The 21571-nt window shown below is 43.3% G+C and overlaps 1 protein-coding gene across 1 annotated transcript in view; it reads right to left on the bottom strand.

Moving 5' to 3' along the window:
* The window catches only part of ches1 (checkpoint suppressor 1), a 58571-nt gene extending 38395 nt beyond the window's left edge, over nucleotides 1–20176 (bottom strand). The window contains exon 1 of the mRNA XM_051408936.1: nucleotides 19711–20176. The gene's annotated coding sequence lies outside the window, so the exon portion shown is untranslated. The remainder of the gene's footprint in view (nucleotides 1–19710) is intronic.
* Nucleotides 20177–21571: the final 1395 nt, after the last annotated feature.

The following is a 21571-nucleotide window of genomic DNA, read 5'->3' as shown; positions in this document are numbered from 1 at the left end:
AGCCATGGCTTGATTCCAGCCTTTGAAATGTGAGGACTGGCAGCTTTCCTCTGTTATATGCCATTGTAAATTGAAAATCTTTGGGTTTTTGGACGGTTGATCAGACAAAACAAGCTATTTGAAGATGTCATTTCTGGGTCTGGGAATTTCAAATTGACATTTTTTTATTACGATTTGGCTAAACAATTTAGCCCAAACAATCCATTGATCAAGCGGGAAATAACCGAGAGATTAACGGATAATGAAAATAATTGTTAGTTGCAGCTATATTATAATTAGTGCTGTCAAACGATTAAAATATTTAATCACGATTAATCGCATTAAAGTCATAGTTAATTCGAAATTAATCGCACATTTTTATCTATTCTAAATGTCCCTTGATTTCTTTTTGTCCCATTATTTTTTCTCATTTTAATGCTCTTATTAAACATGGAAAAGTGGATTGGCTTGCTTTGTGCAAATGTTGTTTTTATTGAAAAATCATCCATTGTCACCTGGCTTTGGCGAGGGGGCGGAGAATTCGAATCAGCTGTGTGCTTGGCCATCAAGTGGTATTTCAGACTGGACGTGGCGCGATGATAGCTCAGTTCACAATGACAAAACACACAGATCACTTTGCTCTTGTCAATGGAAGCATTTGGCAACTTTTTAAAAGTAAACTTTCCATTCAGAATATTATTGGCATCCATTTCGGCGTCTCACGCTCGCCATCCACTCAAAACGTAACGTCTACTGCTCTTAAACAAATGTGTGCGGCGTGCCTGTTGTTTTGTTTCCGGTCTAGCTAGATCCGGTGTGGTGTTGTAGTTTTTCTAACGTTACTAGTTGTTGCAACAGCATGTGAAAAAAACTACAAAGTGTGCAAGGCCAAAAAGAACGCTAATCTTGCGATAAAAAAATTGACGCCGTTAAAATGGGTGTGCGTTAACGCTGTTAATAACGCGTTTAACTGACAGCACTAATTATAATACATATTGTGCAGAGTACAAAATCTAGCATAGTCGTGATGTTTATGGTATGAGAAACTTAATTATTGGGGCCCCCGTTAAAATAGGTCAAGGCCCTTTCGTTGCACCCTAAACATTAGAAGTTTGAGTTCAGAGCCTGTCTTGCTAGAGGATTAAACATTCCCCCTCTGTCTATTGGCAAACTAACTAAGCAGATAATAAGCACATAATATACAGTGTATTTAGGGGAACTGAGCCCCAGAACTTTCAAACTGAAAAATGATAGCACCAAACACATCAGCAGGGCCACTGCTTATGCTGTAGGAACAGCACTACACTGTTTTACTAAAAAAAAGTGGATGTGCACACAGTAACTAAGAGGCAAAAGCTCCAAAAGGACACGTGTAATGTATGGTGCAAGAAAATCAAATATTGCCAGTGAATAATTCAAGACAACACACACACACACACACACGGACACACACAGCCTCTGTCCTCCAAAGTAGGCTAACCAACAAAGCAAACAGACATTCATCAGGCAAACATAGGGTAAGTTTGGTGTGATTCATCAGCAGCCAGCGATCATGAAGTCACGCTCGCCCTCGCTCTCCGAGGATGGTGAACAATCATACTCAGACATACACACACGTAGACACACAAAAGCAAACTGAGGTTGTGAATGTGGACACTTGAAGGTGACTTGTGTGTGCAGCCTGGAGGTCCCTTGGTGCAGGCATGGTGTGTGTGTGTGTGTGTGTGTGTGTGTGTGTGTGTGTGTGGTGGACTCAACTGACTGCGACAGTCAGGTCAAGCTTAAAAAAAGCCCAGGCCCAGGGCTCTAGACTTCAGTGGTAATGGCCATGACACACCACGGACCCACATGCAATCACACGTTCGTGCACGCTCACTCAGTAACTCGCTTGCTCGTTGCTCATTCGGTCGGCCCAATCTTTTCTCAGTCACTCAGTTCAGGTCAAGTCAGTGTGCTCTCCTGGTGTGGCAGTCAACATGCACTGTATGTTTTAGTAAATAACATTACCACTAATACGAGATGTCAATAGGATCGGTTTTTGGATCTGGCCCCAAACTGATCAAATACAGACATTTGATAAGCTGAGATGCTTTTTCTCTCCTTGCTATTTCTATTAGAAAAGAGCAATTGATGTACAAAACATTTCAAGTCGCACGCTTCTCAGTTTGTGTCCAGCACTGATCATTGCTGGTTAAAATGACAAATGTAGCCAAAAGGCCCAAATGAAACTCTTGCCCATTGTCTAGTTAATGTGCTCCTGCAAGCCGGAGGGTGCACTATGCTGAAGATCATTTGTTAGAGAAAGAAACAGAACTCTCTAAAACCACTTTATTATTGTGAGTGGACCGTGGTTTTGCAATAAGACCAACCGAATGGCGAGTCTTTTCTCCTGAAACGGCTGAGCGTCATGTCAGTTTCAGTGCTGAAAGTCAAACTTTCCTATTTCTTACATATAAAAGTAATATAAAATTCTGAATTTAAAGCAGTAGTTTATTTTTTTATATTTTTTAGATATATTATTATATATTTTTTATATGTATTTTCTTTCAGTACAGAGCAGAAGGCAGGAGACAACATTATTATGTTGTAACTTGTTAACTGAATCCAAATGCAATTTAAAAATCTAAAAACAAAGATTAGTGTGGGGGCAATTTTTACACTGAACCAAACCAAACACTGGCTCCGGATAGGGCCTTCTGGGTTTTTGGGAGTTTTGCTCCTTTTTTTTTTCTCCTTCGCACTTGGAAAAGGGAGGATGAAGTTGGCCATTTCCCCCTTCTAACCACCCCCCACCTCTAAACACAAAGTCATGAGAGGACTTTTCCTTTAACTCTAGAAAAGAAGGCAAATAAGCACATTTAGCAGAAAGTAAAACAACTGCTTTGTTGTAATATCAACAGAGTGGTGAGTCTCACCTTGTGGAATGATCATCTTATTGCGTTATGTCCATTTCAGTAGTCAGAGTCTTCCTGTTAAAACATTCATGCACATCACAAAAAGTGTTGTTAAGCTTAAATTAGCTTAACAGCTACGTAGTTCTGATTGGGACCACCAGTACTTGAAGCAACTCAGACAATGTGTGCAAAAGTAGTAAGACTTTAGTTACATGTTGTTACATGCTGAACCTAAAGGGCTTTGTGAGGCTCCTGATACAATAAGCAGATTAAATACTGTATTCGTATTTGACTGAATGCTACCAGATGCCAACAAGAGGAGAAATAATGATAAAAAGACAGTCACTGTCTGTTGCCACCTTTTCCCCCTCTCCTACTCTCCCAGTCCCTCCCTCTCTCCCTCTAAGGCCTCCCTGTCTTTTCTCTTTGACAGTGAGCAGGTCCCTGCTGGCGCTCTGTGCTCTTTTACAATATTGTGGGAAAGGAGAGAGAGACAGAGCGAGAGAGTGAGAGAAAGAAAGAGAGATGGAGACTGCCAGAAACACTATACGATATCAAAGCGGCCAGTGCACAGCCAGCAGAGCTTTGATAGTGGGCAGGGAGGGGTATGGGTCAGAAAAAACGCAAGCAGAAAGGCTCGGTGAACTGTTTAAAGAGGGGAGCGGTGATCTATCGGGACCCCCACATTGAGGGGAGAGTGGGGTGGATGAAGCTTTGAGGTGGTGAGTGTTTTTCAGCTGGATGTCCTGCAGTCAAAAAGCAAAAAAAAAAAAAAAAATTAAGCATGGCTCCCTCTCTGTGTCTGTCTGTCTCCTTCTTTCTCTTCCCCCTCTGGCTTTTCCACTTATCTTTAACAAACAGCAGCACAGGCTCTCAGCCACTGGCCGACAGTTTGTCCCGACAACAAAAAACCATGGCAACAACCACTGGAAGAGCCCATCCGGTTCCAAAGGTCCGCCCTCTCTGGCTTCTCCAACTCTCTCTCTCTCTCTCTCTCTCTCTGCTCTTTGAGCCTTCTGAAAATTTGGCTGAAAAGGTAGATTGGAATCAGTAAGCAAATGAGCTCAATCTTGGTGATAGAAGTTTGCGATCGAGAGAGTGCACGACCTCATGTTTGGTTGAGAAAGTGCATTGAGATTGACGAGTTTATTAGCTCACCTTTGGCAGAGAAAGGACCGGACAAAAAAGTGTTCTAGTTGAGAAGAGAAAGTGGAATTTGAAAAAGAGAAGGACAAGGGAGTGAGGCAGCACTTTGTCAGTAGCCTATACAGTCCTCTCAGGCCTGCCTTTGCTGACAATACTTACACCGCTTCTGCTGATGATACAACTCTGCTTACATCCTTCACTCCTCCCTCCCACTCCTACAAGCTGTTTTTAACACTGCACAAGATACCTTATGTCAACTGAAACGTGTTCTGAATGCTGACAAAACAAAATTCAGACTGTTCACAAACTCACAAACAGGCCAAAAAAATGGGGAAAAGTGATATGAGGAATCACACTAGTATGAGAGTTTCAAACGTTTTTCTCTTCATTGGGCATCTTTTAGCACCTTGCTGAGAAGTTAATATGCATGTTTTATCCAGTTAAATAATATATTTTGTGCAGAATCTATTTACTGCTGGCCATTTTCAAAGGATGCCAGTTATCTGCATATTTGTACAATCCCAACGGCTCAACTCTATGTGAAAGAAAAGATAAATATACTAAATAGCTTAACTTTTTTAAATATAATAGGAGCTTGTATAGTGCTGGCTATCAAAACAAATTACTTGTGTCCATAGCACACAGTATAAAAAAACTATGTACCAAAAACTGGTATCAAATGTCGTGTCACATTCTTATTTAATCCTTGATCAAATAACTTCTGATTATTATGTATTTTTTTTACTTTTAAGAACTTTTGTAAAATGAAAAAAGTTTTTGTGGTATTACAGCCTATAGGTTGACGTCCAGCTATTGGATGGATGAAATTTGGTATAGATGTCTGCCGTCCCCAGAGGATAAATCCTGACTTTGGTGGTGGTTGGCATGCAGACATGCCAACCACAACAAGGTTCTTGGTCCACATTCAAACCAAGTTCCATGATACACATCTCAGATCACTCGCGCACCAGGATGATTCTGATTTTAATGTTTGAGAGTTGGAAGTTCACTAGAAGATCTGTGTATCCCACTGAAATGACTACTGAATGATGAAGCAAGATTCATAAAAATGAAACCTCTGTGGGATACTCACAGTGATTTCTTGCCTATCTTAAGCAGTTACATTTTCTTGCTGAACGGGGAAAAATGTCTGCCTTGAAAGCAGGAGAAGCTTAAGCAGAACAGAATGATTTGTTACTATTCTCAGGCTATAGCACTTGATTATGTTGTATGTTCACATGCATCACCTCCTCTTGTCTGAACCACTGTAGAACTGAGCTGTATTACTGACTGTACCTCTGTCTCTCATCAGTGCCACCTTCTATGCTTAAGCTGACAGCCACCTTGTCCCCTGCTCAACCTATTCCCCTTTACAGTTTTAAATATAAATATCTAAGGCCACTCTGGGTCTACTAATTCATTGTTTTCTTACATCCAAATAAAAGAAAAAAGTAGGTAGAAAATTACTGTTTGTGTTCCTAGGATTTGTTATTGTTATCTGTCCCTGAGGTCGGAGCTGAATTAGGCAAAAGTGCCTTTATGTACTCTGCTCCCTCTTCATGGAACTGGCTGCAAACTTATTTAAGGCTGAAAGCTCTCTCGGTGAGTTTACACGGTTAATGAAGGTTCTTGTGGCAGACTCAATAAGGAGCTGTCTTTGCTTTGTTTAGTCAAGATTTAAATAGGTTTGGCAATGAGCCTGCTGGTTTGACGCTGAAGTGTTGCCTATTGGACAGCTTATAAAGCAGTCTCTCGGCTATGTGGCTTTGATTGTATTTTGCTTTTGTGTGTTTTTCTGTCTGAGACTGTTTTGTTTGTCTGGAAGCTGCGTCTTGGCGGGCCTTCCTTGATGGAGGAGATTTTTAATCTGCGGGGGTGCCCAGTTTAAATAAAGGTTAAACAACATTTGGACAGAAGTTCGTCTTCGAATTAACCCTTACCAACTTTGCTTCCCAGCCTGTCCACATCCAGTTCGATTCATCTTACAAAATAATAATTAAAAAATAGTTCCTTGTTTCCTCTCACACCCTCTCCCGTGCATTTTTTTAATCAGCAGATCCAGAGAGTAGCAGTGAACAAGAAAGGATGAGGATGACCGCGAGTGCAAATGACAGGAGTGGACAAGGAAGAAAGAGTGTGGGGGAGTAAAAGAGAGAGGGTAGTTATATCCTAGGGTCATTAGCAGCATTTCAAAGTCACCCCGTCTTTCAGCGTATGCTGTTTGACAGGCCCTGCCAACAGAATTAGGGATGAGGAATGATGGTGCCGTGATTAGATGTGTAACTCAGGGGAAAGACAGGGCCTGATCCATGGTTACAGTCCACTCACACTGACAAACATGCAAGCGTCAGAAAGAGAAGGATCATGGATAAAAGGGAGGGGGATAAGAGATATGATAACCCCAGTCTAAAGATGTGGTCAGTCATTGATTAGATAGCCCTGAAACTCTCTATTTCAACGTACAGACCTGATGCTAGTCTGTCTGATAAACACCACAGGCTCCCCGGCTCCCCCTACGCGTGAATTGAAATCCCAAATTACCAGGCTTAAGATAACATACCTGGCTAAATTGCCGCTCTTTATAAGTCTCAAATCTCTTTGTAGATATTCATCAAAGGCTGTTTCACTCCTGATGCGGAGAACACAGGAGAAGGGAAACAGGAGAACAACACACAATGTGGTTCGTATTAAGGCCTCTGATCTTCTATCTCGAGTCCCTCGTTTTCCGCTACATTCCTTTAGCCAGGGGTGATGTGTGGGAGAAGAAGGGGGGCTGGCATCCTCTCTGCCAGAGCAAAGTATGTGGTGAAGCTTCCTTGTTAGCTGGAGATTTCTAGAGGAAAGTGGAGGGCAACTGATGCTTTATCTGCCTCTACTTTTTCTGCCTCTTATTAGAGCATAACATGATCTAGCTTTGCTTGAGCTCCAGTGCCACAACTGTATATCCTTGTAGCTTTCTCAGCATTACTTCAGGAGGTTACTTCAACTCTCCTGTTGTATACTTGCAGTTCGTCTTACAGCTTCCTCCCTCCCTCCTCCCTGACATCCACTCAGGAGCAAAGTCTGAAGTTTCCATCTGCCCAGTGCCAAATGTACGCCAGTGATAGTAGTGTTTGTTGGATAAACTGAGAAGGGTCCATCTGTTCGTCGCAGACTAACTCAAAGACACACCCACTCTAACATTAACCCTCAACACAACACAACATGCTCACACTCAAAAGACAGGCTAACCTTTAAGCAGTCCTTGAAAGAAAAAAAAAAAAGTGGCTGCGCGGATGTGGGCGTGCTGCCACAGGTACCACTGAGACGAGGAAACAGATCTATGAATTGGATGGCTCATCAGATGCCACAGTGGTACTTTAATACTACAAGGCGGGATTTTACAGGAGGCTGCTCACGTTGCAAACTAATCTACCGGGAATGTGGGCTTGCATACATTTTGTTGTCTGTTGTGTTGTGGTGCCAGATGACATTGCATTGCATTGTGGGAAAAGTTAAGCCAGGTTGAACTTTTTTGCCAGATGACTGCATGTTTTTTGCCGGTGTTGGCACCTCCCGGTGCACCAACGCAGTGGTGAGATGAATGAGGAAGCTGCCGTGTTTCTGTTGGTCTAAACATAGCAGAATGTTTTCTACACATGATTTGATATGATACACAGAATTTTAACCCTGGTCGGTTCTTACAATTAAAATTGCGCACAAGCTGAAGCTTTGAGGTCCAGTGTGTAACTTTTCGGAGGATCTATCGGCAGAAATTTAATATTAGGCTATAAGCGAACAATATCCAGTTAGTTTCAATCTGCAACTGCAAATCCTAAACACTGATCCATTAAGCATAAAAGGCAGAGTTCACCATTTTTGAGTTTCCAAATAAAAAAAATAAGTCCAGTGGTCGTTCAGACCTAAAACAGACCTAAAGATGTCGTTTCAGGTATGGTGAGACGATGAAATACAATCCAGGATATTTGGAGCTGGGAAATACATATCCAGGGGTTTGAAGCTTAATCAGATGCAAAGACACTGCACAGTGATTTAAATTACCATGAGCGAAAAAAGAAAAATGAATACGACAGCATTCATGTTACAAAGTAATCAGCCAAGCATATACGCCCCACGTTGGCACCACCGCAGCATGACTTATGGGGGTTCATTCAAATGAGGGAGGGGGCTGAATTTTTTTCAAGCAGGGTCAAAGTTGGTTTGGGGCCCTGGCTGAACATTTAAATACCTCACTGTACAGTATTTCTGTTTTAGCCTCATCAAACTTTAAAACTGCACCTCACTTCTACGCACTTGATCCACTGTCAGTGTGAGAGTCATTCTATACAGAAAACATCAGTGAAAACATGTACTGTAACATATTACATGAAAAATGCATATTACTTTTCTACTGGTAGTTATAGTTGTAGTGACACTGATAAAAAAAAGATTACTGGCAGGTTAGTTTTTTCTATTTAATAGCTAATGGCAGGTAAGCCAAAAGTTCACTTCAGTCAGTGCTCTTGAGAAAAACTGAACCGTTACATTGGGAAAACCATCAGCGAGACAGGTAAATTAAACTAACCTCTCCAGTGTTTCCATAATCGTGTACTTGTATGGGTGCAAAAGCCTGTGAAACAGAATGAGACACTGCAGCTCTCCAGTGGAACCCATACTAATGAAATATTTTTAGGTGGAAGCTACTGAAATAAAAATCCACCTTTAAACACCTGAAGGAAGTCTGGTCCTATTTCGTTGTTTAGTGATGGACTATATGGATGGAAAACTTGTGTAACATAACACGACTTATTGCCAGCAGCTAGAGCTTCTTTTTAGAGCTTCAGTTTACAACAACATGCTCGGAGCAATCCATTGTAGAAGAGGCATGCTTACAGGTTTTACCGTTGACAACACTTATAGTAGACAACAATGCAATGCAACCACATGATGTGTTGAGGAGGCAGCAAACTTTTTCTAGACTGGAAAATAAATCCTGCTAAAACTCTCTCTACAGACATCTGTGCACCAGCAGCTGAGCATCAACAAGTTATGGCACACTCTCAGAGTGGGGAGCTGGGGTGTCGGGAGGCATTCTGGGAAATGTAGTAAGACTGAAGATGACGAGAGAGGCTGAGGGAGGGACAGTGGATACAACATAAAAGGCAAATGACAACCCGCTTATTCACAAAATAACAGAATGCGTTGGACATCCCAGGCTGGTGATTTACAACAGCGTAGGAGCAGCCGAGGATGGAATTTTCCTCTGAGGCAGGGCGTTCCACTCTTTTACCAAACAGCAAGGGAAACTCCAGTCTTCACACTTGCTCACACACACACACACACACACACACAAACGCTTGCATTCCTGCACAGATACACAACAGAATACGAGCCGACAGAACCACACACGTTTGTGTACATTTTCGCACACATGCACTTGTTCTCGCTTTCTCCCCTTCTTCTCCTCTTAAAGAGGTTTCCTGCGCACGCTACCTCTCATGGTACATTCAGAGCATGAACACCCAGAGTCAGCAAGTCTGGACACAGCTGCTGAATATTCAGCCCTGCGCTCCCTCTTGCTCTCCCTTTCTCTTACCATCTCTGTCTTCTCCCACCTTAAAACGCTCCACATCTCCCCCCCCTCTCCTCTCTCTCGCTCCAATCTCGCCCTACTTCTAGCTCAATTTCTCCCTCTGTAGCTCTCTACAACTCTGCCACCGCCGCTGCCTCTGCCCTCTGTGCTCCACTTTCATTAAGGGGCTCTCCTCTGATAGCCCTTCATATAACACTTAATCATCATAACAATAAGAGCACTCTCTCTCTCAGACGAATCACCTCGAGGGGCCGGTCCTAAAGATCCTCTGCTAACTGATGTCATTAACTGCCAGGGCTTCTTATTGGCTGGAGCAGCGCGGGAGAGCCCGCCCCAGGTGTTTGGCGGAGAGGGCTCAGTGGGAGCATGCAGGTCGGACAGGCCAAGGACATTCCTCTTACGGAGAAGAGCGGAGAAAACACACACATACGAGCGCTGGTGTGTAAGCGGGCACAAAGGCTCTTGCCGGGAAGCAGAAGACAAGGCGTGTTTGGTTTTGCAGTCAAGAGAGAGATGAATAAGACTATTGAATAAGGGGGAGGGAGGTTTGAATAACAGTATTTTACATGAATGGATCTTCAGGGAAATGACTGCTCCGTCGCTCCCTCTGCTCTCTATTTTCGGCTGCGATTTGACAACAGGGTTGAGTGTGTGTGTGTGTGTGTGTGGGGGGGGCATTTTGGCTTATTGAGTCTATGCTGCTATCACGCTGTGGAAGTGACAGTGTGCCATATTATGCTGTTGTGGGTGTGTGCAGAGATGAACAGTCACGGTGGCTTCACACGGACATGAATGCACACAAACAAAAAACTGCACACACACGCCCTCACTTTCACTCACACACACACACACACACACACACACACACACACACACACACACACACACACACACACACGTCAAAACCACAGTGAAATCACAGCTGTTCTCAGTTGCTATGCGGCAGTCGCACCATCGTCTCAGATAACACACACACGCATACGAGTGTGAGACGGGGACAGTAACACCAGACTTGGCAGGGTCGGAAGGTCACAGGGGTATTGTGACAAAGTTGCCTAGCAACAAACACATATAATTTCCAGTGTGATCTCCTATGTGCCCCCTGACCAGATCTGAATGCAATGATGAATATGTTGACAGTCGATGATTGTTTTGCACCTGGCTCTCAGCGTTTGTGGAGAAATGTGTTGAATGCGCTGGTGCTTCATTATAGACCATGATAAATCTTACACCATTGTTAGCACTCCACAGTGAAACCAGAGGGTACAGTTAGCAGCACACTAGCTTGTTAATGTTCAGCTACTGGCGCTCATAGGTGTACAAAAGATAACATGGTAATATTTTATGGTAGTGTGTTCTGCATTCCTGGTTAAGTGCATGTGTTAGGTGGACACTTGCACACTGTGACTTTAGGTCCCCTTTATGCACAAAACCAACATTAAAAAACAAGTTTAACACCAAAAAGCAGACTCATGTCAAGATGGGTCACATTCTCAATTTTCAGCAAACTTTGGTTCAGTTTGGTGTACAGACTGTACAGCAAGCCCCCGTGGACAACGTTAGCAAACACAGAATATAGTAACAGGAAGAAGACAGTGAATACAACCTACTAAAGTGTGTTTCATCAGGACTGCAGGTAGCTCAGCCCATCTGTGTACTGAATTCTTTATAGGTTATCACAGGAACAAGGCTCCTGTCCTCTCTACCTCTATCCCTTTGTGCACTGTGGTGTTTCAAATCATAAACAGTGAGCTGTGGAGGAAATGTGGGGTTCAATAAAAGCTGAATTAAGAAGGAAAAAATGCACCTGTCCGACTTGCCTAAGGCTGCGTTCAGACTGATTTGAGACTTGCGTGAAAAAACGAAGCCCTCTCATTCACTGTCAGTGCAGTGTGGGTGAACATGCAGAGGACCTCAGCAAAACAATGCAGGCTGGTCTGGCAAAAAAGCTGAACAAGGCTTATTTCAGAAGGCTGCAACTGTTATTATTGTGTGTCAGATACATATTAAATCAACCTTTAGGTGCTTTAAGAATCAGATAAGATACCTGCCGATAGAGGGACTCACATTAGGATAAGGGCTAGAAACTTGGATATCCTGAGTGAAAACAATTATAATTACGTCAGGCTTTGAGCCCTGCTTTGCTCATGAGCAACCTCTCTGAAAAAAAGTCTCTTCATGTTTTCTTTTTGGTGGCTTAACACAGGCAACGTGTCACCCCATCTTTAATAACATGTGACGCCGATGTTTCTTACGGCAAAAACAGAAATTTTTTTTTAGAAAGGGTTTAAGAGTAGTAAGCTGCTTTGATTTCATTTGCCGACATCAGGATAGGTACGGTGGACAAGGAAGGTCACATTACTCTCAGCTGTACACATAAAAAAACACACAACCCGCATTTGGCACTTATAATAGACTAAAAGTCAGAATATGGGTGCTGCTGCATCACTTTTGCGCACACTGCTAATCGACTGGAGTACTGCTTAACAGTATATATATATATATATCTATATAAGTGCAGTTAGTTTGCCTTTTTTGTCATATGCACACACACACAAACATACATTACACGTTTAATATATGAGTCATGTTTTAAAGCTAAAAAAAGAGGGGCCTCCTGAAGACTCGATAATTATATTTTCTATAAAAGAGTCAAAATAATGAAGTTCACTTGTTCGGCATTACTCAAAACAAAGTGCTGCACGCTCCGAAACCATCATAAAATCAATAAAAGCCATTTTTAAAAATTGAGTTAAAAGCAGTGGCCTCTGTTTTTTACCTCACTTCCCTGCTTTAGTTAGTGATGTCACATGTCAGCCCTTCTGTCTCCTCCGTCTTTGCCGTCTCTTTCCACTGCACACAGTGGAACAAAGCAGAGATGGCAGAGAAACTTATCTTTAAAAAGAAACTGCACAGTGTTGTGGAATAATTTGGAAAACTGTCACAGAGAGCGAATCCTATCTCAGAGAATGCCAGTCACACACACACACACACACACACACACACACACACACACAAGCTTACAAGCATGCATGCACGCACACACGCTCGTGCATACACACACACACACACACACACACACACACACACACACACAGGGACTTCGGTGTTTACATCATATGGGAAGGTATTTTTTCCCCTCACACTGCCAGGGAACAGGCCCACGCATGGACACACAGACGCTGACTAAGGCCCTAAGACTCCTGGGGTGGGTTGGGGGGGGTGAGCGTGTGTGTGTGTGTGTGTGTGTGTGTGTGTGTGCATATGTATATAATTACTGTAGTTGTGTATCTATGTCCAATTGTTACTTGTTGAAGTGAAGTCTGGACATCATTTGGTCCGCATCTATGATCTATTTGTGCTGCTATGATCTAAAGTGTGGGTTTTGTCTTTGTGTTTATGCATTTGTGTGTGTTTGTGCAGTGGTATCAAATCATCCTGTTCAGCGTTAAGCTGTCGTGTGGTTAATGGAATGTACAGTAGACTGCTTGTGGTTTGGTCTTAGCCGGACCAAGCTAATGTTAATCAGTTTATTAGTTAAATCTGCATATTTTGTGTTTGTGCGTGTGCAAGTGTGTGTGTTTAAACCATTCGTATGTGTGTTGCTGCTCAGTTCATAAACTGTTAATTCACTGTGTGGTGTGATTTCCCTTCGGTTTGGGTTTGGGGGTTAGAGAGACAAAAAGTGGAAGAGGACGGCAGAAAGACAAAGTGTGTTTGTGCGTCTTTGACTGTGTGTGTGTGTATTTATTCAGGTCTGTTAAAACCTCCCAGTTCTCCCATCCAGTGCTGGCTGATGTTCAGAGCTTCAACCACAACGCTTGGAGAACACAACAGGCGGCCTATTCAACTCAAGACACAAATAGAGCAGTCTTCCTCTGTGCCTAAAACCCCGTTGCTCAAACAGTGAGCTAAAAACAGATATTTTTGTTGAGAGCTGAAGAAGGCCAACCACCAAATCACTCCTCTTTCTCCATGACGCGGTGTTTTCTTTTGTTAAAATAAGAACTGGCACGTACAGTATCTGTGGAGACGACCCAGCATCATCTCTTTTTCCTTTCATCCACTGCCTGCCTGTGATTGTTGGCAAATCTCGGGATAAGAATCAACAAAGGTCAGACAGTCGCAGACGGAGGGCAAAAAGGCGATGGAGTTACCAGTTGCGAGACACCGGGATATCCATTTCAAATAGAAGCCACTCTCAAGGGGCTGCAACAGGCTGCAAATGTGTGTGTGTATGTGGGTGTTGCAGGAGCATCTTTAAATGCCTCATGTTGCTAAGAACAACACATACTGAACAATAAAGTATCTATTAAGTCTTTCCACTTTAAGGGAAAGTGAGAGGGGAAAAGTGGGGGAGGAGTAAACACATTATATAAATCAGATGGTTCCTGAGGTCATTTTTGTCTCCACACACGATTGTGCGTGCCAACACACACCGAGTATGGCTGCATCCACTTATGACATCACTGTAGCTAGCCAGAAAGACAGGAGAGTCAGAGAGAGCCAAGCTGACGTCATCCCATTCACTCAATGTCAATTACGTAATCATGGGGTCCAACGCCTGGAGGACAGACATGCTGTGTGTGTGTGTTTTTTGTGATCGCATGCAGGGCAAGAACACATAATTGCAATCTCATGTGTGAGAGGAGACATAAAATTGAGGCGTGCTGATGACATCATTAGCAAGAGGCGGCCTGGCGTGAGCGTGGCGGCTGTGACATGGTGAGAGTGTTTGGGTAGAAGAGGAGGAGACAGAGCGCTGCAAGCGGACCTGGCTAGAGGAGTTATGCAACGCAAATCCAACTCAACAGACTAGAAAGGGCCTCTTTTTGCCTTTTCTCTGTGTGTACACTGTATACACAGTGTGTGTATGTGTGTGTCTTAAGTGACTTTTCTGTAGCACTTTTACTTGAGGCAAGGAGTGCATTAAAAACACACTAGCACTCAAGCATACTGCTGAAATGCACACTGAAATCCCCACACACACACACACACACACACACACACACACACACACACACACATTCATATACATACACACTCACTCCCCCCCACTTATAAACAAAGCTTCCTAAGGACAGGAAATCCTTCCACCCACGTTCCTGTGTTGCCTGGTAACCAGAGCAGCGTCACAGTGTGCATGCCTCCACTGCTGAAAACAACAGACACGCACAAACACGAAGACAGAGACACAGACACACAAACTGTAACTCCTTGAACTCTGCTCCTTTAAAAGCACCAAAAAACACCAGATAGCTGAGCCAAAGCTGAGCAGGCTGATACTCGCAGTATCACAGCTGCCCTCCAATTCGTCAGCTATGGATCTAAACCAAATATGACATCAGCTCTTGTAAACATAAAACACTTTTTCCCCCCATTTATAAGCTCTATTTTTATACACTCTGACGTCTTTCTATGCGTGATGATAGTGCGCGGGACAGTGCTCGTGCACGCTACTCTGTAGGTGTCAGTGTGTATTTATGTGCCACTGTATGAGGATGCGTCCAGCAATAGCTCAGCACGACTAAGTAGAGAGAGGCTAATTGAGCAGAGGTGCCCAGCACTGTGGACAATGAGTCCATTTCAAATCAGCAGGAGGCCTATTGAAGACAATTATAACCTGGGGGATACAGAGGAGCATTATTCTTCTAAGCCATCTTGGCCACTTAGGCCGGCTTTGTTTCCACTGCAATTTAAAACCTTGCTTTTAACTCTCCAGTTGTTTTAACACATGAACTAGTAGGGGAAAGGCACAGGTCACGTACCAAAGAAAAAATTAATTGGATGACTGTAAACTCAGCAATTAAGTAATCTATTGTCTGTCTGAGAACAGGGTATGAAATCAAAAGGTGAAAGAGCAACAAATAGTTCAAAAAAGTCCATGAAGTTTCTCCTGTGCAGCATAATTCAACTATTTCATAGTGAATGTGCAATACGGATCCAAATATCATACATTAAATTTATTGTTGTGGATATTTGCCTCACTATATTCAGGAGTGATTAAATGTCTCTTTTCATCACAGTTGATACAAGTAACAGTAAAGCAGTGGCATTAAAGATACGCCGTTATTGTTATTGTGCCTAATCCTAAAATTTCCTCCCAGCTGACTGTCAACATTTTGAAAGTCAGCACAGTTCATAGCTGAGTTTTAAAACATAGTGAGGGAGCTGGGAAGAAGTCTGAGGATTTGAAGGTGTTGTTGGTTCCTTAAATCCAGCACATGAAGGGGTTAAATATTGGACATTTTGGACCCATAGTGCATTTGCTGCAAAACTCTTGGCTTAAGATGCATGCATTACAGAAATTTCATAGATGAGTGAAAGCAGTTTTTTTTTTTTTTTTTTGGGGGCGGGGGGTCCTGGAGGCCTAGTGGGTAAGATCCTTAACATAAAACCATAACATCCTTGGTTCGATTCTACCTTTGTGGCACCTTTCTCTCAGACTATTGAGGGACCTACAGAGGGTACTAGTCAAGCTGGCACTACCACTAAAAAGCTAATGTGCTAACATGTTTACTGTAGAATGACCATTAGTGGTAGTCTGCTTCCAGACCTCTGAATCACATCTCTGATTTGCTCAGCAATTACAATATGTCAGGTGCTGTGCAGTCGACCAATCAGTTTTGTAGGCAGACATACTTTTACCGGATGGCTATCTGTACCTTTAACTGGACAGCTGGACTCGTGAAAGATCACCTGAGAATCCATCTTGGCAGGCTTCAGGCTATGTGTTTGTTTCAACTCGATCAGAGAAGTTGATATTTCTTGACAGTGGCCATGAGTTTATTCACCAATACCAAGTTTGTGGATCTCATTGGCTGAAGATTGTCCGTGATAGACAGATGGTTCATCCCATCATCTGCCAAGGATTTTTTTAAAGTATTTTTTACAGTTTCCATTGACGACTTCCCAAATGGTTCTGTGTAACAATCTGGCGGAGTCAGGTTACAAGTTTGCAGCCTTGATTGCTGAAATTAAATCTGTGCAATGAGGATCGGTCTTGTTAGCATGTCGCTATGATTCAGAGTGGGATATCTTTTTTACACTGAGGTTTCTTCAGGACAGCTAACGATAGAAAGGAAATGCAGAGGGGATGATACACAGCAAAGGGCCAAAGGTCGGATTGGATCCCGCTATAGCAACTCCACCCTGGTACATGGGGCGCCAGCTCTACCAGGTGAGCTACCAGGGCGCCTGTTCTTTTGTCTGTTTCTATGATTTTAACACAGATTTTTTGTTCACGATGTAGCATTCTCTGGGAAAAAATAATAGTGAGTTTACTGCTTTGTCATAACCAAACAAGTGAAAAAATAAAACACTACAGGTTGATTAACAAGCGTTTACCACATTTTTCCTTTTAATGTACAGAGTTTTACAATTTGTTCAGGGATAAATAAAACTATTGCTCTTCTTCAGTGATCACCCTCTTACGATACAAGTAGACTAGACAAGCTAAACAAAAAATAGCTAAATAATGCCATGTTTTCGTCGGTCAGGGGACCTTGCAGGTCGAAGTGGATAGGATCATTTTTTGGGTGCTGTCAAAAACTTCTCTCTGTTAATGGCAGTACTGGAGATACAAGGTTATTTCCTCTCTTTTATTTTAGCGCAATCTTTAGTCAAGTTTTCATTGACCGAGAGATGAACGTTACTGACTGGGGCTTCTTTAATTTTAAATTTTTTGTTCTTCTTTTTTTGGAGAGGTCTGCGGGACGGGGGTGCCTTTAATTAGTTTAGCTATATTTAGTGTGCTTGGATCCTGTGGGAATCAAACCCTTGACAACGGCAGTAGCAGTACCATGCTGTACGGTAATGAGACAGAAGTGCCTCACTCTGTATCTTCACATTACTGCAGATTTGGAAAACACAACAACTCATTATACTGCATTACAAACTGTGCTATAAGACTGCATAACAAAAGGTACAACACCATGAACCTTTTCGCAGTGATATGAGAAGATACAATGTCAACACTATGCTGTTTATGTCCTCTTTTCAGACCATCATACCCATAAAACTAAAGAAGTCAGGATATTTTTATCATTTTTGCTGATAAAGTTCATTTCTGTAGTGTTTACCTTTTAGAACTAAATGTACCTCTGCAGTACACTTTTTTTTCTGACTGTGCATTTTATAGACTCTGCCATATGGCTCATGTGCCACAGCTGACCAGAGCAGGGGGTTATAGTATAGCTCCAGGCACGGCTAATACAATCAGAAATATTAAAAGAGCCATTTTTGAGTATTTACGCTGAATAAATGATGCTTCTGGCATCCAAGAAAACTGCCTGATGCTTTTATTCAAAACAGACTATTCAATTCATTCACACATGAATTATAGATTCATTATGGACTGTTTTAGCTGTGTTGAGGGAATCAGACTAACAACAGTTGTACTGAGAGCACTAACCCACTGAGCCATCCATACCAATTATCTGTCTAGGGTGGAGTCTGAATTCAATATTCAATTTACACAATTCAATCTCACATCAGAGCGTCCAACTGAATAAAAAGTCCCGGTGTCAAAACAGCCATAACGGACAAAAACAGTGTGGGCTTTCTCTGAGAATCTCAACTGTCTCCAAAGTGAAAAAGAAGCGGGCTAACTGAACGTAGCGCCACAGGGGTGTCCATTGAGAGACAGGGAGAGGTGGAGGGGCGAGAACTCCATTGAGCGCAGCCATGGGGGGTCAATATGTGAATGAACGTTTGCCATGGAGGTGAATTATGAATGAGCACTCCCGGAGAGAGCATGTCAGCCCCCGTCTCCTCCACTCCATCTCCTCCGCTTTCTTTCCATTTCTCCTCCTCCTCCTCCTCCTCCTCCTGTCCTAAAATCTCCATCATTCTCTCCTTCCTCTTGTCTCTCTGTTTCATGTGTCGCTACTGGAATTAATCTCCTCATCTGCCTTATTCTCGGTCATCTGATCGCTTTTTCCTCCCTCCTCCACCTCCTGCCTTCAGACCAACCAGGGGGGTGGGAGGGGGGGTGGGGGGGTGGGGGAGAGACGGAGGTAGACACACACGCCGTCTGTCTGAAGATATGACAGAACATTCTTTCCCTGCACATACATATTTACACAGAGTCAGATGGGTACACACACACACACACACACACACACACACACAGTAGCAAAAGATAATACAAGAGCAAACAGTCCTGCACGTGCAAAGGCAGACGCATGCATTAAGTGAAACGCTCTCAGGCACTGACACACACACACACACACACACACACATTTCTCCCAGCTGTTCTGCTGGCCACGGAGCTTGTGTGCGTGTGTGTGTATTTGTCTGTGTGTAATCCAATGTGCTGCTGCTCAGCCTGTGCCACGCTCTCTCCTCTGTTGCTGTGCGTCTGATCAGATCTGCCTCCCTCAACCTGTTTGCAGTCTATGGCAAACACACACACACACACACACACACACACACACGCAAGAAACTGCTACTACTTATCAAGTCTTATTCAGTGTCAACCAAGCTTTTTGGAAAAAAACTGAAAAATTCATCCTGTGCTGCTTTTGCAACCTCCAACTGAACACTGTGCGTGTTACCTGCTGCAATAAAAACTCTGCTCACACTCATGCATATGCACACACACATACACACACACTGTGAAGGAAAGGGGGTACAAAAAAAGAGTTTTATCCCCTCACTTTTTTCTCTAGCTCAACTTAAAGTAGCCTACCTGAGAAGTGTGTGTGTGTGTGTGTGTGTGTGTGTTGGAATGGGATCACGTTGTTCCCTAAAAAGTATCCACTCCTTTTGATCCCTTCACTCCAGTTTATAGCGGTCAGCTCAGCTCGCTTACACACTTTGGCCCCTTTTTAGCTTGTGGAAAAACAAGCCTAAAAACTCTCACACACACACAAATGTGTGTATATATATATATATAGGCTACACACACACTGAGTCAGGCACACGCAACCCCCCCCCTCCACACACACAAACACACACACACACACCTCCACTCTTCCCTTTAAGTGCAGAGCCATGCAGCACATGTCAACACCCGCACGCACACGCACGCACACACACACACACACACACACACACACACACACACACACACCTCTGCCAGACCTGCATACAGCCATGAAAGCCTCATAAAGTCACCTTAGGATCCTTCTGTGTTCCAGACGAGCCCCTTCTTCACAGTCTTCCTTTCCTCTTTCACACTTCTCTCTCCTCCTCTCCTCCTTTCCTTCCTTCCTTCCTTCCTTCCGTGCTGTCCGTCCGTCCTTCTTCTCTCTCTCTCTCTCTCTTCTCTCTCTCTTTCCCTCTCTTCGTCTCGGTGCTCGGTCAGTTCCCAGCGTTTTTCCCGAGCCCCTCCATGTCCGCCCCGCCAGTCGTTTCTACCACCGAGCGAGCGTACCTACCTACACACACACGCGCGCGCGCACACACACGAGCCGCTGCGTTCCTATAGTCTCTCTCTCTCTCTCTCTCTCTCTCTCTCTCTCTCCCTCTCTCCCTCTCCCTCTGTTTATCCCTCTCTGCGCTCGCGCTCTCTCTCCACTGTCGGAGAAGAGCTCGGTGAGTGTGTGTACGTGTGTGTTTGTGTATGTGTGTGTGCGTGGACGTGTGTGTTTCTGTGCTCTGCCTTGCCCCGCCAGCAGCAGAGGACTTCCCCCGGCGCCCGCCCTGGGTCCTAGCGCCAGTCGCGTTCACTGAAAGAATGCTATTGTGTACGGAAGGTAGAGCTGAGACAAAGATCGTCTATGGTTTTGACAAGACGATTCACAAATTTTTTTTGGCCATTATTGCATCTTTGAATTTTGAGTTTGTAGCCATGTGGCTATAATACATAAAAATATATATTCGCAAAATTGAAGTTTTGCTTATTTAAGAAAAATAATTTAAAAAAATGTTTTTAGTGACAGCAAAAAAAAAGTCTTGTGCAAATATTTTGGAATATGCATACACACGAAACACACACTCCTACCACCACCATACAATTAAATAAACTAAGAAATTTAATGAAATAATTGCACAACATTTTCTTTTTATTTCACTGCAGAAAAATTATATACTGGAAGCACACAACTTTCCATGTAGCCCACCTCAATCAAAATTGCCAAATGAATCAAGCATTAATTTGCAGACTGGACCAATCTGCTTGCTATAGGTTATATCTTTAACTGAAAAAACATGAGAGATAAATGTGCAGTGCCACAGAGAGCTGCTGTTCAACCCCTCATTTAGAACAGTTAACATCCAAAGGTAAAATGTAGGTTTTTGTCAGTAAGTTGTTTTGAGTCTGTAGCCGAGTGGTCGCTATGGCAACAGCAGGGCAGAAGCAGAGGCAGAGAGCCATGCGAGGGGTGTAGGAGCCATTATATATGGAGGATGGAGGGGACATGTCCTTTGCACATGATCACTTCTGAGCTCTCTCTGACCTATTTTGTTCGGATCGTAAATCACATATTCACATTGTCTGTGCTGAAGTCAGGGTCTAGTCAAGCAACCCTTAAAAGTACTTCCTTTATTGTGTGTGTGAAAATCTATCCCGGGTTACCCCCCTCACAGACACATATGCATAACGTTCCCTCTCATCCATTCCCAAAATACTTTCCAAACAGCATTTCTGTGTGAAGCACAAAACTGAAAATGTGAGAGATGGCAAAGACCTTTTTTTTTTTTTTTTTTACTGAGTGAATCATCCTCTCAAGCATACTCAATCTCTGGTGCAGCTACCTTCTTCCTCATCTCCCTACACCTCCCTCCCTTTTCTCCCTCCCGTCCTTCCTCAGAGCGTCATCAGGTTGCCATAGCAACGGCCCGCCTATGGGAGACAGAGATCAGATCATTATGGACCATGGGATCCAGAAACTGAAGGACATGATTTTTTTTTCCGTGAACACAGGAAGTGGGAACCCTTAACAGGAAAGCTTGAACTCGTTCTTAGTTAAACACCCGGTGCAGCACTACATGGCTTTGCTGACGGAAGTTTTGCTGAGTGCTGTTTGGGGTAAAA

The sequence above is a fragment of the Dicentrarchus labrax genome, unplaced genomic scaffold (genome assembly GCF_905237075.1).
Source record: "Dicentrarchus labrax unplaced genomic scaffold, dlabrax2021, whole genome shotgun sequence".
NCBI lineage: Eukaryota > Metazoa > Chordata > Actinopteri > Moronidae > Dicentrarchus > Dicentrarchus labrax.
This window is presented reverse-complemented; position numbering and strand designations above follow the sequence as displayed.